General features: G+C 38.9%; 1 long non-coding RNA gene across 1 annotated transcript; it reads left to right on the top strand.

Moving 5' to 3' along the window:
* Nucleotides 1-149: 149 nt before the first annotated feature.
* On the top strand, nt 150-3,336 carry LOC121060539. Its single transcript, XR_005814855.1, has 2 exons — nt 150-381; nt 2,455-3,336. It is a non-coding gene; the product is annotated as an uncharacterized LOC121060539 (long non-coding RNA).
* Nucleotides 3,337-13,815: the final 10,479 nt, after the last annotated feature.

The following is a 13,815-nucleotide window of genomic DNA, read 5'->3' as shown; positions in this document are numbered from 1 at the left end:
ATAACTGACCACTTTGCTTTTAATAATAATTTTGTACTTGTAGCTCCTCCTTACAAATGACTCATATGTAGCATAAAGCAGTCCAAAGGTATGCTTTAGTCATTTCATCAGTTTTGACATCTCAGCCGACACCCCGGCAGTTATTTTGGCTGGGTCCATCTGACCGGAGCAAAGGGCAGGATCGGAGGCTGTCATCTCCACAGGGATGACGGCTGCCTCTCGTTTGACCTATCTTCCTCTTTTAACAGCCAAGAGTAACCTGAACTGCATTCCGTCTTGCAGATTCTTTCTGTCAGCTACTTCAAATGAAAAGCAAATGAGGAAGAAAGAAATCTTAATGAACAGTCGAAATATTCTATTTATGGATATGACGTTCATGTGGTGAGCCATCATTCATTTTTAATACTATTTACATTTTTAAAACTTTACTGAGTCTGGTTAGTAATTCCATTTTTGCACTCAGAGGAAATGCCTCTGGTGATGATTCAGCTACCACTAAAGGAAGAATTCAAAGGATTTTTAATATCATAATGCCAGCCAACAAAACACTGATACACATTAGCTTGGAAATTATGGGGTTAGGCACACAATAATTCCCAAGAAGAATAAGCAGAAATTCCAATTAAAAGGAAAATTACAAAATATATCCAACTGAATGATCCAAATGACAGGGAAATAGAATCATATATTTTATCTGACACAGTGACTGCTATAGCTAAAGTGACAGAATAACTTTTCTTTTGACATTTTGAAATAGCTCTGGAGAAAAAAGCTTGTAAGGCTTACTACTTAAAAGGTATTTGGAACAGAGGTGCTTCTGGTGATCAGTGGTTTCAGGGATTTCCATTATTACAAAATAGCAGAGATATAGTGTAAAGAACAATTTAATTTTATTTTATTTTTTACCCATAAAATAAGTGTACACAAGAATCAAACTAGACTAAACAGCAGAAAAGATTATGAACTTTGTGGACTACACATTTCATTTTTATGTTGAAGAAGAGTTTTTTTTACAAGTACAACAGAACACAACAAGAGAAACTTGCCTTGACATTGAGTGGAATAAAGTAAAACTCAGGGGCTGATCTGAAAGCCCGTTGGAAGGATTTGCTAAGTTCCACGTGAGTTTGTATTACATTTTAAGCACTGTTGCAGGTGACTCTTTATATTTAACATCAGAGTGCAAACAAAGTCTGTAATCCTGCCATGGGCAGCACCTCTGTGCTCACAAGGATCCAAGACTTCAATGACTTCAAGGACTTCATCGACCTACAGGGTCAAAACTAGCAAGGAGCATTACATAGTTGAATTTCAGGAAAAACACAAAACAGTTGTGAATGTAAAATTTCCTAATATCTGCACAAGGAACTATTTCAAAAGTATCATTCGGCGTCACAGTTTTTCAGAAACTTTACTGATGTTACACTACTACAGTGTGTCAATGTGACAAGAAAGAAAAAGTATTTTATTTAGAATTTGCTGTTTGAGAATAACTACAAAATTATAAAGAATCTGATGGGATATAGTGTATTTCATAGACAGAATAATAACTCTTCTTGATATTTCCTGCATGGGCCAAAAAAAGTTTTACAGCGAGATGTTTTTTAAAGTTGCCAAGCAGAAGGCAGGCTTGAGTTACTACTATTCTTCTCAATAGAAAAGAGAAATTCCCACAAATCAGAGACAAGAAAGGACATACACACCAGAGGGTTACTGGAGGAGCTAGGTGAAGGCAGACAAAGGAAGGGGAAATCTAACCCTCAGATCAACCAGTGCAATTGTAATGCAGTGGCAGAGCAAGACAGCTTAGCACGGCTGATGTGTACAAAAGACACATACCTTGAGTGTCACGTTTTATCAGCAATGAATGCACGCCTGGCCCTATTCACTCTTCTGTGAGATCGGCCTGCACAGAGTAAATGGCAAAGGTAAGCACACCCCACCCCAAATGAGCCTCACCCGCTGGCAGAGAGCTCCTGCGGTCTGGTCAGCTGCTGTTGCCACCTCTTGCAATGTCCTCCGTATTGCTGCTGCTTTCTCACAGGATTCGATAAAGCTTTAGGAGACGGTGGTGGTTTTTCCACCACTGAAATGACTCCTATAATCCTTGAAAACTGGGAAAGCATCTTTTCCCTGTTTCAGGGCTACCTTTGATAACAAAGAAGGAAGTATCTTTATGGCTCAAATCCTTTCATCTCACACCAACAGAGGGAAAGGGTAAGGACACCCCAGGGAAGTGGCTAAGTCACCATCCCTGGAGGTCTTTAAAAGACGTTTAGATGTAGAGCTTAGTGATACGGTTTAGTGGAGGACTTGTTAGTGTTAGGTCAGAGGTTGGACCAGGTGATCTTGGAGGTCTCTTCCAACCTAGATGATTCTGTGATTCTGTGATTCTGTGATTCTGTGACACAGTTGATTTATTAATGACGTCTCTTCCTCTTGTCCTTTGCCCAGCTATGCACTAAATACCAAGCTCATTGGCTTCCATGGTGATGCTTCTTCCAGGAGACCTGCTTCACAGGAAGAGGGAGAGGAGGCTTTTGCAAAAGGTCCTTAGCATGCGACCACAATGACTGCACCTCAGCCCACAGAGAATCCAGCACGGCCTGTTCAGCAAGACATCCCTCTCCCTTTCTAAGAAGTGGCACTGAAAACCACTGTTGTGCGGACAGAGTTCTTAGCATTTAATTTGGTTATTTCAGTGGAGCCAACTTTACCACCTCAGTTCTCCAACTGATGTCTGAACAGGCACCTCTGCAGCATTTCCTAAATTTGAGCCCCAGCGATGGACTCTGCAAGCTGTATCTGACGTCTACGCATTGATTTCCACAGCAGTGAACCCCTCTGCAGGATATCTGTAATTCTGAGCACATAGACAAGGGTATGGGACTTCAGACTCTCCAGATGCCCAGCCAGAGAAGGAACTTGCCAAATCACACTCGGCATTTCCCAGTCCACCATGGAGCTGGTGACAGTTCTTGGAGGTTGGGTAGGGCCAGCAAGTACAGAGGAAAGCAGCCCTCCTTCTCTCATCTCCCATGCAATTGACAGAGGATCTGGACTCATTCAAGAACCAGCAGTTTCCAGTTCATTGATATTAAATTTGTCTTAGTGCAGATGTGTAGGCTCAATGGCACTGTTTATCTAATCACTAGTTGTTTTCCATTTAATTGCATAGAAATGTGAAGTGGTAGCCATAGTCAAAAGTTTTCTTGAAGTACAACAAAGCAGCAAGCAACCAACACATGCCAGTAAAATCATACCTAATACACCCAAGCTGACAAGCAGGGAGATTTACATACTCTATTTGGCAAATAAAACTGATATTTCATTTGGCATATAAATAAACCATCAGTCAATGCAATCCATAAAGCAAATCTGGCAGAGTATATTTGTGCAGAAGAACAGTCATCACCCCAGGAGCGTCAAACACTTGGCACACCACCAGTTCACCACCAGCATCACCCAAGAGACCCACAGACATATTTCATGCTGTTTGGTTAGCTCCAAAGCACATACACTGGCTGGTAGCTGCTCAGTGCAATTTTCCCATGTGGCATGGATATGTGCACAGCCCATAGTTTTTTACTGGAAGACTTTCCAATTGTGTAAAATCATTTTTGGGGGTTTGATCCATAGGAAAAAAGAAAAAGGGAGGAAAAAGTCTTTGGCTTCAGAAAGGTTTCCTCAAAAAAATCTGGCTAATCTCAAAAGCTGTCTTTGAGGTAAAGACTCTTTTACAGCAGGGAATCATTATGACGGAAAATTAGTCAAGTTTCATAATCTAGAAGCCCAACTAAACAACCCCACAAACTGTTTCAGCCTTGTATTTTTAGCACCTTTATAAGAAAATCCTTTTTTTCTGATCCTTCTCCAAACCTATTTGTGCTGTTTCCCTCTTCTGGGTGTGCTCAGGCATTGCCCAGTTAGAAGCAGGTGTTGTCTGAGCATCCTGAGTGTCCACAGAGCCCAGCACTCCAGGGAGATCATTCAGCTGCTCCATTTGCGATGTCCCCACTCTGCTGTGCAACTGACCCTGGCCATGAAATGTAAGTTGTCTGTGTTTGCCCTGTGTTGCTTGCAAGGCCTCCTCACTCACGGCCCTACTTTTTCATAGCCTTGCTATTGCCTCTTGCTCCTCCAAGTGTAGCATCCCCTGAAGACAACATGGACCCTACGGGTGCTGGGCACCTCCAGGATGATGGAGATCTACTCTTTATGAGCTCCAAAAGCCTGCTGCCAACCCCGAAGGAGGCCGGTTGCCATCAGCCCAGCCAGGCACTGCGAACAACTAGTGGGCTGATAATCAGGCACTTCAAGGAAGGTGGGGACATTGCTGGAGGGAAGAGCGAGCCTGCCGTATGGGCTCTGAGTGGCTTTGACACGGAAATAAATCTCACGTAGCATAAGACATCTAGAAGCAGAGACCAAGCAAGCCAAGCCACAGAGCTGAAGCTGCTGCTGCTGGGTATGAGGCAGGTGTGTGAGAGCCAGTGCTGGTGGCCCTCAGAGCCTCATCATCTGAAGCCAGATGGGTGATGGTTCTGGAGGCCGTGTGTTTCTTACAGGTGGGCTAATGCTCCAGGTGAATCACTGCCAAGCATTTTCATGCCTAAAACATCAAGACGTATGCTTTTAGTCAAAGCAACCACGCCTTGTCTTCAAAGCTGTTTGCTGCTATCACAGAAATTAGGCCGTGTTTTACCTGGAAAACAAACTATTATCTGTCACAAAAATCTTGGCAGACCTAGATTAAACAGGAAAATAATTTTCTTGTGGTTGAATCTTCACACCTTTCTAGATCTAGCCATTTAAAAAGTTCTTGAGACACTCGCTTTACAAGCAGATGCTTTAATCAGACAACTCTCACTGTGGCATGGAAATGACACCTGAGATGTGGGAGCACCACTCCGTGTAACCAAGGCAGAGCTGCTGGTTGCCTGCAGAGCTCTATGTACCAAGCAAGATGCAGTTGTGCCAGCATGCTGATTTCTTGCCTAACATTTCCAAGAATAAGCAGCGATCCATTTTAATTCTTATTCTGTTTTGGCATAAAGAGTGTTTCCTTCAGGAAAATAACTTTAAGGTACCCTCCAGGTGATACTTCCTGTAATTCATAAACAACCAACTCATTATGCTATGCATTTTCTCATTAAGAACCCATTAAGGATTTTCCCATCAAGAAGAAATTGCCATATAGAACTCAGCTTAAAATCCATCTAACCTGACATCCTGCCTGTAATGGGAACAACACCAGACATTTCATGGGAAATCAGGAGAACTTCGTGTTTGGAAGGAACTTTCAGTCATCTACTTTTAGTGGCTGGAGAAAGACTTCTGCCCAAATGCCTCCAGTTTAGAAACTTAGATGCTTTGTTGTCACTCTGTGATGGATATTCCAGATGTGAATGCAGCAGATGCTTGATATTAGAGGGGTTGTGCTCTATGTAAGGAGGCATGCCTTACAACAGAGGAGCAAAGTGTGCTGGGGAGAAGGCAGAAGTGAACGTCTTCGGACTCACATGAAGAATCCAAACACAATTACAGGTTCTTTACCTGCCACCTCTACTTCTGAATTTTCCCAAGGGTACCTCATTATTCTTTTCTTTCTTTTGGATCTTTGTTATTTGAATACCACAGGATTTTCCAAAACAGAATGATATACTCCCAAGGAAAGCACATTCATTCAGGACTATGGCTCCAAGGGAGTCACAATATCGCAAGAGTCAAGAAAATGGCTCAATTCCTGCCCCCTTTTTCCAAACAAGAGACTTTTCAAACTATGCATGGGTTGCTTAGGAAGACTTCTATAATTATAGCACATCCAAGACCTGAAACTTGGATCACAACAGACAAAAAGAGTGACTGTTCATGCCCAGCATACAAATAACAAGCACAGAAAACACAGAGGTAAAACATCACACATCCACTAATTCCATTGATTTTCTCTATACACTATATTGTATGCCTAAGGGGAAAATTCTGGGACAGTTTTCTGATGGTTCAGTGTGTCATTAATTCCCTTAGAGAATTTTTAAGAACAACAGAATGTGCCTGTCGCCACGTTTTTGAAGGATTTGTACCAGCAAGTAAAAAAGTAAAATAAAATAAAATAAAAAGTAATCTCAGGAAACATTGAAAGAAATAATAGGAAGAACCCTGCAGGAGACTTTTCTGCAATTTATCACGCTTTTCTTCAGATTACTTTTATTCAATTTTCCTTCATTAATCTTAAGGAAAAAAAATATGTTCACTCTTTTTTTTTCCCCAAACATTTTATTTGACCATTGTATAGTTGAATTTTAGGGACAGTAGAAATGCTGGAAAATATTAATTTGACTGTATTTACTGAAATGATCAGAATTTAAATACCCTGTCCCATGCAAACTTTCATTAGATAAATATGCTTTTCCCTGAAAGACCTTTATTTACCCATAACCTGATTCTGTCAAAATCAAGAAAATACTGTTCTGTTAAGGACAATCAAAGGTATAGTGATTTCTAAACCTTTTGTTTAGATGGCCATTACTGTTTGTCAGTATTTATTACCTGCAATATGGCTTACTTGAAACAGATAAACCATCTATCAATAGGACATGGCCCTCTGGCAGTTGTTTTATCAACTGTTCCAAGCATCATTCTTTTTCATTAACTGTTTCATCAAACATCTGTCTGTCTTTCATCTTCTTGTTATATATAAAAAAAAAAAAGCTTCACAGTAAACTATGACACATCACCCCCTTTCAAAGGATGATAAGGATGATATTGTGTAAGTTTTTCATAGTTCACATTATTTCTTTCAATCTCTTCCACAAAAAAGAAAACAAGAAAGGGGTAATATGTTTTACGAAAGCATCCCAAGAAAAATCCAACAACTTTTGTGTACTCAGCCCATGAACTGACCAGTAAAAAAAAAATAATTAATAAATAAATAAATCTTTGTATTATTTACATTTATTTACATATGATATTAAAAGAAATATCAGAACAAATGGCTCCTATAACAAGAGAAGACAATTTAAAACATGCTTCTGTTGCTGTAGAAACTAAGCTTGATTTTTTCTGCTACGTCAGTAAGGAAAAATTGACATGCAAACTAAAACCATGGCACCCTGACATTTTAAACTAATTAAGGTGTAAGGCACAACAAAGAGATATTTGAAATGCTTTTCTTAAAAACATAGTCATAAATGTTTACAGGCAGAGCTGGAGGAGGAGAATTTGTTAGAAACTGTAATGGGCAGAAAAAAAAAACAACACATTAGCATAGAGAGAAGAAGTACGCTTCTTCTAAAATAGCAGGTTTGATCCAACAATATATTGCTCTAATTCCAATATTATCTTTTCAGCATGACTGAAGTGACAAATATTGTGCCCTACCCTTGGCATAAAAAAAGAATCACAACTTCAAGTGAATAAACTCAACGGGAAAGCAGAGAATACAGATACCTGTACTACAGATAGCACATGAGAGATTTATTTGATTAAAGAGAGCAAGAGAAATGCAACATTAGAAAGCTAAACAAGACAAGAAGAAAAATAAAGTACTTTCTAGACTTGTAAGATAAGTTTGGTATTCAGGGCAATTAGAACTAAATTAAATCTAAACTAGATTAAACTGAAACTCTTTAGAGCTCAGTATGTCTTGCAGACTGTTCTCGGTCTCCATCCCTGCTAAAGAAAAAAAAAATCTTCTTTTAATTAAACAATTTGACCTTCATTCTTCTTTGGGAACAACTTTCGGTTTCTAAGGGATAATGAAAAGCAAGTGACTGGAACCGATGCCACTTCATACTCTGGGTCTAACAGACACAAGGGCCACAGGCAAGAATGGCATGCAATGGGCAGAAGATGACAGCATTATATGAGATGACATAACTACTTACCTTCTAAACGAAAAGGTAATTAAAGCACGATACAAGCACAGCTGGCACACCTACTAATTTTTTAATTTTATCAGACTCTAAAGCCTATACTAGAATTTTGCATCATTGTATCATCCACATTCGTTAAGATTTCATACAGAAAATGTATGTATACAGAATATATATTGTATGTATATTTTCTGTATGTATACAAAAAATACACAGAGACTTCCTACGATTTTTAAAAGAAAATGTCTTGAAAATGCTGATCATAATGAGAATCCTGTAGCACACAGATGGGCAGGATTTTTGCTCTGCAAAAGCACACCTGAGCTGACTTTGGCCAGGAACAAAGGTCAGCGTCAAATACCCACTCACTAGAAAGCCATGTCAGAGAGAAGACCATACGTTTACAATGGTTTGTCTGAATGTCACATTGTAGATTTTTTTTACTTTTTTTTTTATATAATAGTTTAGAAAATTATCCAAGTTCATAAAGTCATGCACTCAGGATTTGGAAAATACTAAAATTAAGGTTTCCTGTGCAAAGAAATTTCAGATCTTATATCAACATTGCAGCCCAGTTACTTACATACATGACCTCATGTATGGCCAAGGAAGCTCAAGTAAGGTTTTCCCAAAATATAGCCAAATATATATATATACATATTTATTTAATTTGTCCTGTGTGTAAAGATACATAGTATTTCATGAAATTCTCAACAGTGTAATTCGTGTTTGTCATATATACCACAGAAATTGCTGATTGTCTCTTTTAGCTTTTCTTTTTAAATGCATGCTCTCAGTCCCCTAATTCTAGGCTGGAGACTTTACTGTGATAAGCACATTCAATTTTCATCAAAGGGAATGGAAATGCCATATACGCAACCTGCAATCTGTGCTTATATTTACTACTTTCCTGTGATTACAGGAGGTGATGCTTCCACAGCAATGATTGCCTCTGCCCTCAAGCCAGCAACGTTTCTGTTAGAGCAGCCCAAAACTACATTGGCAGTTTCACTACTCTGTCACTTGACAGAATCATACCTAATTTTCCGCCTGTATTGTATGCCTATGTCCTTTCACCTGCTTACCAAAGATTTTGACTCACCAATTGAATTTTAGTTGTTTTTTTTTTTTTTTTTTTTTTTAATGGGTCATTTAATAGCTTTTTTACAGTGGCTCACGCTTTCATGTTTTTCTTAATCTCTTATTAATATTGGTAGTTTTAAATTTTCAATAAATGCTTTCTTTAATTTAATCTGAAGATCTGAAAGTTCTTTCAGAAATATGTTGAAACAGGTTAATGGTAGATCAACTTTACAAATCTGATGAATGTAATATACACAAAAAAAAATAGCAAGAGATGTATGGTATAAAACAGAATAAATGAAATTTTACATTCAAGGCATGTTTAGGGCATGTAAATCTTGGTAATTTGGAAATGCACTGTGTCATAATTATGCACTTACAGAATATGCTTCCTTCCAATAGATTTCCCAATTATAAGTCAGTTAATATGCCAAACCAATTAATTATCTGTCTAATACATAAACAATTGCAAATTTAAGTACTGCTGAAATGTCTGTTCTTCTATCAATATAGCAAAATGGGTTGAATTTTGACTATTTAGCAATCTCTTTTCTCCCACACATAGGGAAGCTGGAAGGAGAAAAGTTGAGCAACACCAAGTCAGAATCAGTTCTGCTGAGCCAAATCTTCAATTCTGGCAAGCCAACCTAAATATAGTAGTAGTGGCTTTTCACAATGTTTTTTATGATTTTGCTTGTTTTCCAAATAATAACTGATAAAATGTCAAACATAAAGCACAGCAGACAGCAAGGAGGCTGTTACAGCCTTAATACAGCATGCAACTTTCACCCTTTTCAGCAGGAAAAGCACAATTTTGGCAGGAGTTCAGCAGGTATTCCACAATATCTTGTTCATTGCCTCAGAAAAATATGTCTTTGTTCTCTGTTTTTATAAAATGTGCTATAAAGTAAAAAGGATAGTGGGTAACTAATAGAAATGTATGAAAATGGCTGTGAATCTGCCTATTCCCATTCAGCATGGCAAGATGCTTTAAGCATAGAGAATTGCCAAATAAGTAAATATGTAATGAGACCTGCCAACATTCACTCATTCAAAACTGCATTCTTCCACATTGAATTAATTTTAAGATTGTCAAACTTTGCCCTGTAGGGATAAAGGACATTTACTGTGGATATTATGAGACATTGACAAAAATCTCACTACTATTTATTCCCTGGAGAGCCTGAATTTGTGACTGAGGAAATAGTGTTTCACCTAATGGCCCACACAATGGTAATGTATTCATTTTGGAGTAATTCTCTTCATCATCATTTCTTGCATCTTAGATCAACGTTCCCTTTCCATGCCAGGAAAATCATCATCCACAGCTCTCCATGTCAAGCACATGGTTCCAGTATTTTACTGTAGTCTGGGCTAACACAGAGAGGGTCAGAAAGTTTCTTTACTCTGCTCAAAGTCTCTTGTGACAAGGCTCTATTCAGACCAACTTGTCAGACCCATGCTTTTGACAAACTGCCTTAATAAAAGCAACAATACCACTGAAGTCATCTACAAATCTTCACGATACTAATTGAATTATATGGTTTTAAACTGAATTCTAAGATAGGAATTCTATGAATGACCTTTTTTTAAAAAATTTATTTTTGGTACAAGCTAATCCCATGTCTTCATCTTAGTCTCTTAGATAATGATGTCTTTCCTTACCACCCCTTGCTATTATCTACTAAAACTGATTTATATTTTAATATTCCATCCTTTTTTTTTCAGTTCAAACCCCATGTTTTTTGCATTTTTCCACACCACTATATTGTCAATGTATTGAATCATGCAGTCCTATAAACACTTGGTTCATAAATGTTGGAAAGGTGCCTCCTAAATTAATGAAATCAGATGGTCTTGTCTTGAACTCAACGGCCTATTTGCATAATGAATACAAACTTCTATCTCTCCAGTGGGATTTGCAAGTGACGTTCAGCTTAGTGACATTCAGCAGGCTATACTACTTGGCAGTGTTCAAGGTGTTCAGTAAAACATCCATCTTGTCTTATGATAAGCCATGCACAGTCTCAGAGTAAAATTTTCTGAAATCCACACAAAAATTTTATCTTCTAGATAAAGTCTAGAGATGTCTCTTCCCAGCTCTACATAATGCTCAAAGCTTCTTGATAAATACTATAGTTTTAAAATCTTTAATGTGTAGGGTCTGCAGTGTAACCTGCTTGTGAAGTCTCTTTAGCTTGTCATTAAGCTCATTAACCATCCCAATGACTCTTGAAGGTTCCCACCCAATAATGTTGGATCTCATTAGTGGTTGATGGCACTTCTCCAGACTCCCAGCACCCTCACCACCCTGGTGCTCCTCTCAGCTCTTGTCTAGGCACAGTGGTATCACCTCCATCAAGCCCAGCCGTGCTTTTTCAATACGGAAAACCAGCAGAAGACCAGGGGTCAGGGCTTCTTGTAATAAAGAGTTGGAAGAGTAGCGTCTCTGTTAGCACCCTTTGTAGTTACACACATCTGCAAGATAGCTTTAAGTGCCCCACTCAGCCTTCCTAGCAAGTCAGTTGGTGACAGGGGAAAGTCACATGCTTTATGCTACCTCTGAAACTCTTAAACAAAACAACCACAAAAAAAGTGCACCATAAAACTGATGACAGAATTTTTCTCACAGAAATGCTGGCAATGCTGGTTTAGCACCCATGACAGCAACAGCAGCATTCCCTGTACCCAAAGCCAAGTCTATTATTGTGAGCAGGAATTCCCCCCAGCCCCGTGCTTTAGGTAAGGGAATCAGACTGCTGTGCCCTTCCTGAGCTCTGAGTGCAAGAAAAAGATGAATGAAGGATCTGTGAAACCTGTAGTCTCATTGCAGACAGTTGTAGTTCTTTATCTTACCCCAAGTTTTGGCCAGCACAATAATCAGATGTCGTGTCCTCTTAGCAGATAGCTCACTCTGTGCCAAGATAGCTTCGGCCAGCCCCCACTAGAGCATAGCTTGCTACTGACATCAGCTTACTCTGTTTGACTGTTGCTGGAAATCTGCCTTCATGAACTTTTCTAATTATTCCCTGGCCCCTCAGGATACCATGACTGCATTTTTTGATATGTGGAGGATTCGGGGTCCATATGGACCATCAACAGGCACTTTACATGAACGGTAGATCTCTTGATACAGAACAACATCTTAAGGACTCTGGACACAGTTGGCCTGTTACTACGCTTAGTAAGTAGGTTTGGATTTATTTTGCTTTACCTTCTTTTCAGGCACATACCTACTCTTCCTTCATCTCATTCTTTGCCTCTGAAAGTTGTAATATATACATGTCAAACCCTTCACATATAAATCAGAATCAGAAAGTGTTTTAAAACAGTCTGAGTCACCTCTCCTCATATTGTCTGTTATTCCACATCTATTACTTTGGCACAAACCTCACGGCATTCTTCAGGTATAATAAAATCTTCCAGCTCTCCCCTTCTTTATAATACATTCATAAACAGAGTTGTGAAGTTGAATGGGCACTCCCCTGAAGTTACCGCATTTTGAAGATTTGAATTTCCAATTTCTTGATCTGTCTGCATAGTTTTAAAACACCAATAAATTTTCTTTGGAATAACTACAATTCAACACATTTCTTGGGACTAAACTGTTAGAAGAGGTCAATGTACTCTGTTTGATTTCTGTTATTTAATGAACACCTTCCTTTCTTTCAAAACAAGGAATAGATTTTGATAGTGGTACTACCTTTTTTCTCAGTTTAATTGAGACAGACTGCAGAAGCTGAGCAACGTCCAGCAGCACCAACACTGCTGCTCAGAGTTTTGTGGCTGTATATGTTTGAGCTCTTCTCAAGTACTTCTTCAAACCATCTTTGGTGCTGATGGCTGCTTCTTTAGCATAGTTTCTGTCTGCTTCCTGTACTTCAGCTTCGAACTTGTCCCATGTGAGAAGGAGCACCTGACTTGGCAGACTCTCATGCTGCATTAGTGACATTTCAAATTCCTTCAGACTCTTTACAATACCTTAGCTACTTCTTACCCAAGTCAAGTTTTTCATCTGCTTTCACCAAACTCTGCAGTATTTAAAGCTGAACAGCACTGATCTGCTGCGTTTACCAGCAAATTCTTCTCAATCCAGTAGCGATTCTCCCTCCTACATTTTGAATATGCAAGAGAAATGTAGTCAAGTGCATCCCCAGGGCATTATACTACCTGACTTTATTGATCATTATATATACTAGCATGGAAGCACATGCACACATGTAGAGAGACCCTCTTGCTAGGCTTATTCTTATAAATCGCATTGGGTTGCTCCTACCTTCATCTTCTAAGGGAGCTCTAACCAACTGACTTGCAACGCTGGCCCTCCAAAGATGATTTGGCAACTGCTTTTTGGCTCTCGGGCAAATTACCAATTTCATTTGCCTAGTTGTTACTCAAAGATGACTGGATAGTTTTTGTGTAACAACCCACTCCCTGCAACCACAGATGGAAAAAAAAAAAAAAACAGAGTGGGTAAGAAAACAGTCAACTGTATTGTACATTTTGCATTCATTCCCCAGTCCCTATCAGATACTGCATTCTTCAGCTAGCAATCCTACCACCTATTTATGGTAAAATCTTGATTAAGACAAGTTAAGATGAAAGCAAATACATTTGTTTGTTTATGTACAGAAAGCTTACAGAAGTGTTAGTAAAGTTTATGAAAAACACAGGTGATAGAAAGACAGGAAAGCCATGCTTATTTCAAGATCAAATCCAAGAGGCCCTTCAGAAACTGACAAGCTGTAAATGCCTAATCCACATAGCAAGGGCCTGAGGAGGTTTACAGAAGAGCACTTCATATTAGAAAGCATGCTTGCTTTCATAATTCATCTTCACTTTGGGTCTTTCTGAGCTT

The sequence above is a fragment of the Cygnus olor genome, chromosome 1 (assembly GCF_009769625.2).
Source record: "Cygnus olor isolate bCygOlo1 chromosome 1, bCygOlo1.pri.v2, whole genome shotgun sequence".
Taxonomy (NCBI): Eukaryota; Metazoa; Chordata; class Aves; order Anseriformes; family Anatidae; genus Cygnus; species Cygnus olor.
Note: the sequence above shows the minus strand (reverse complement) of the source record. Positions and strands in the feature narration are given on the sequence as shown.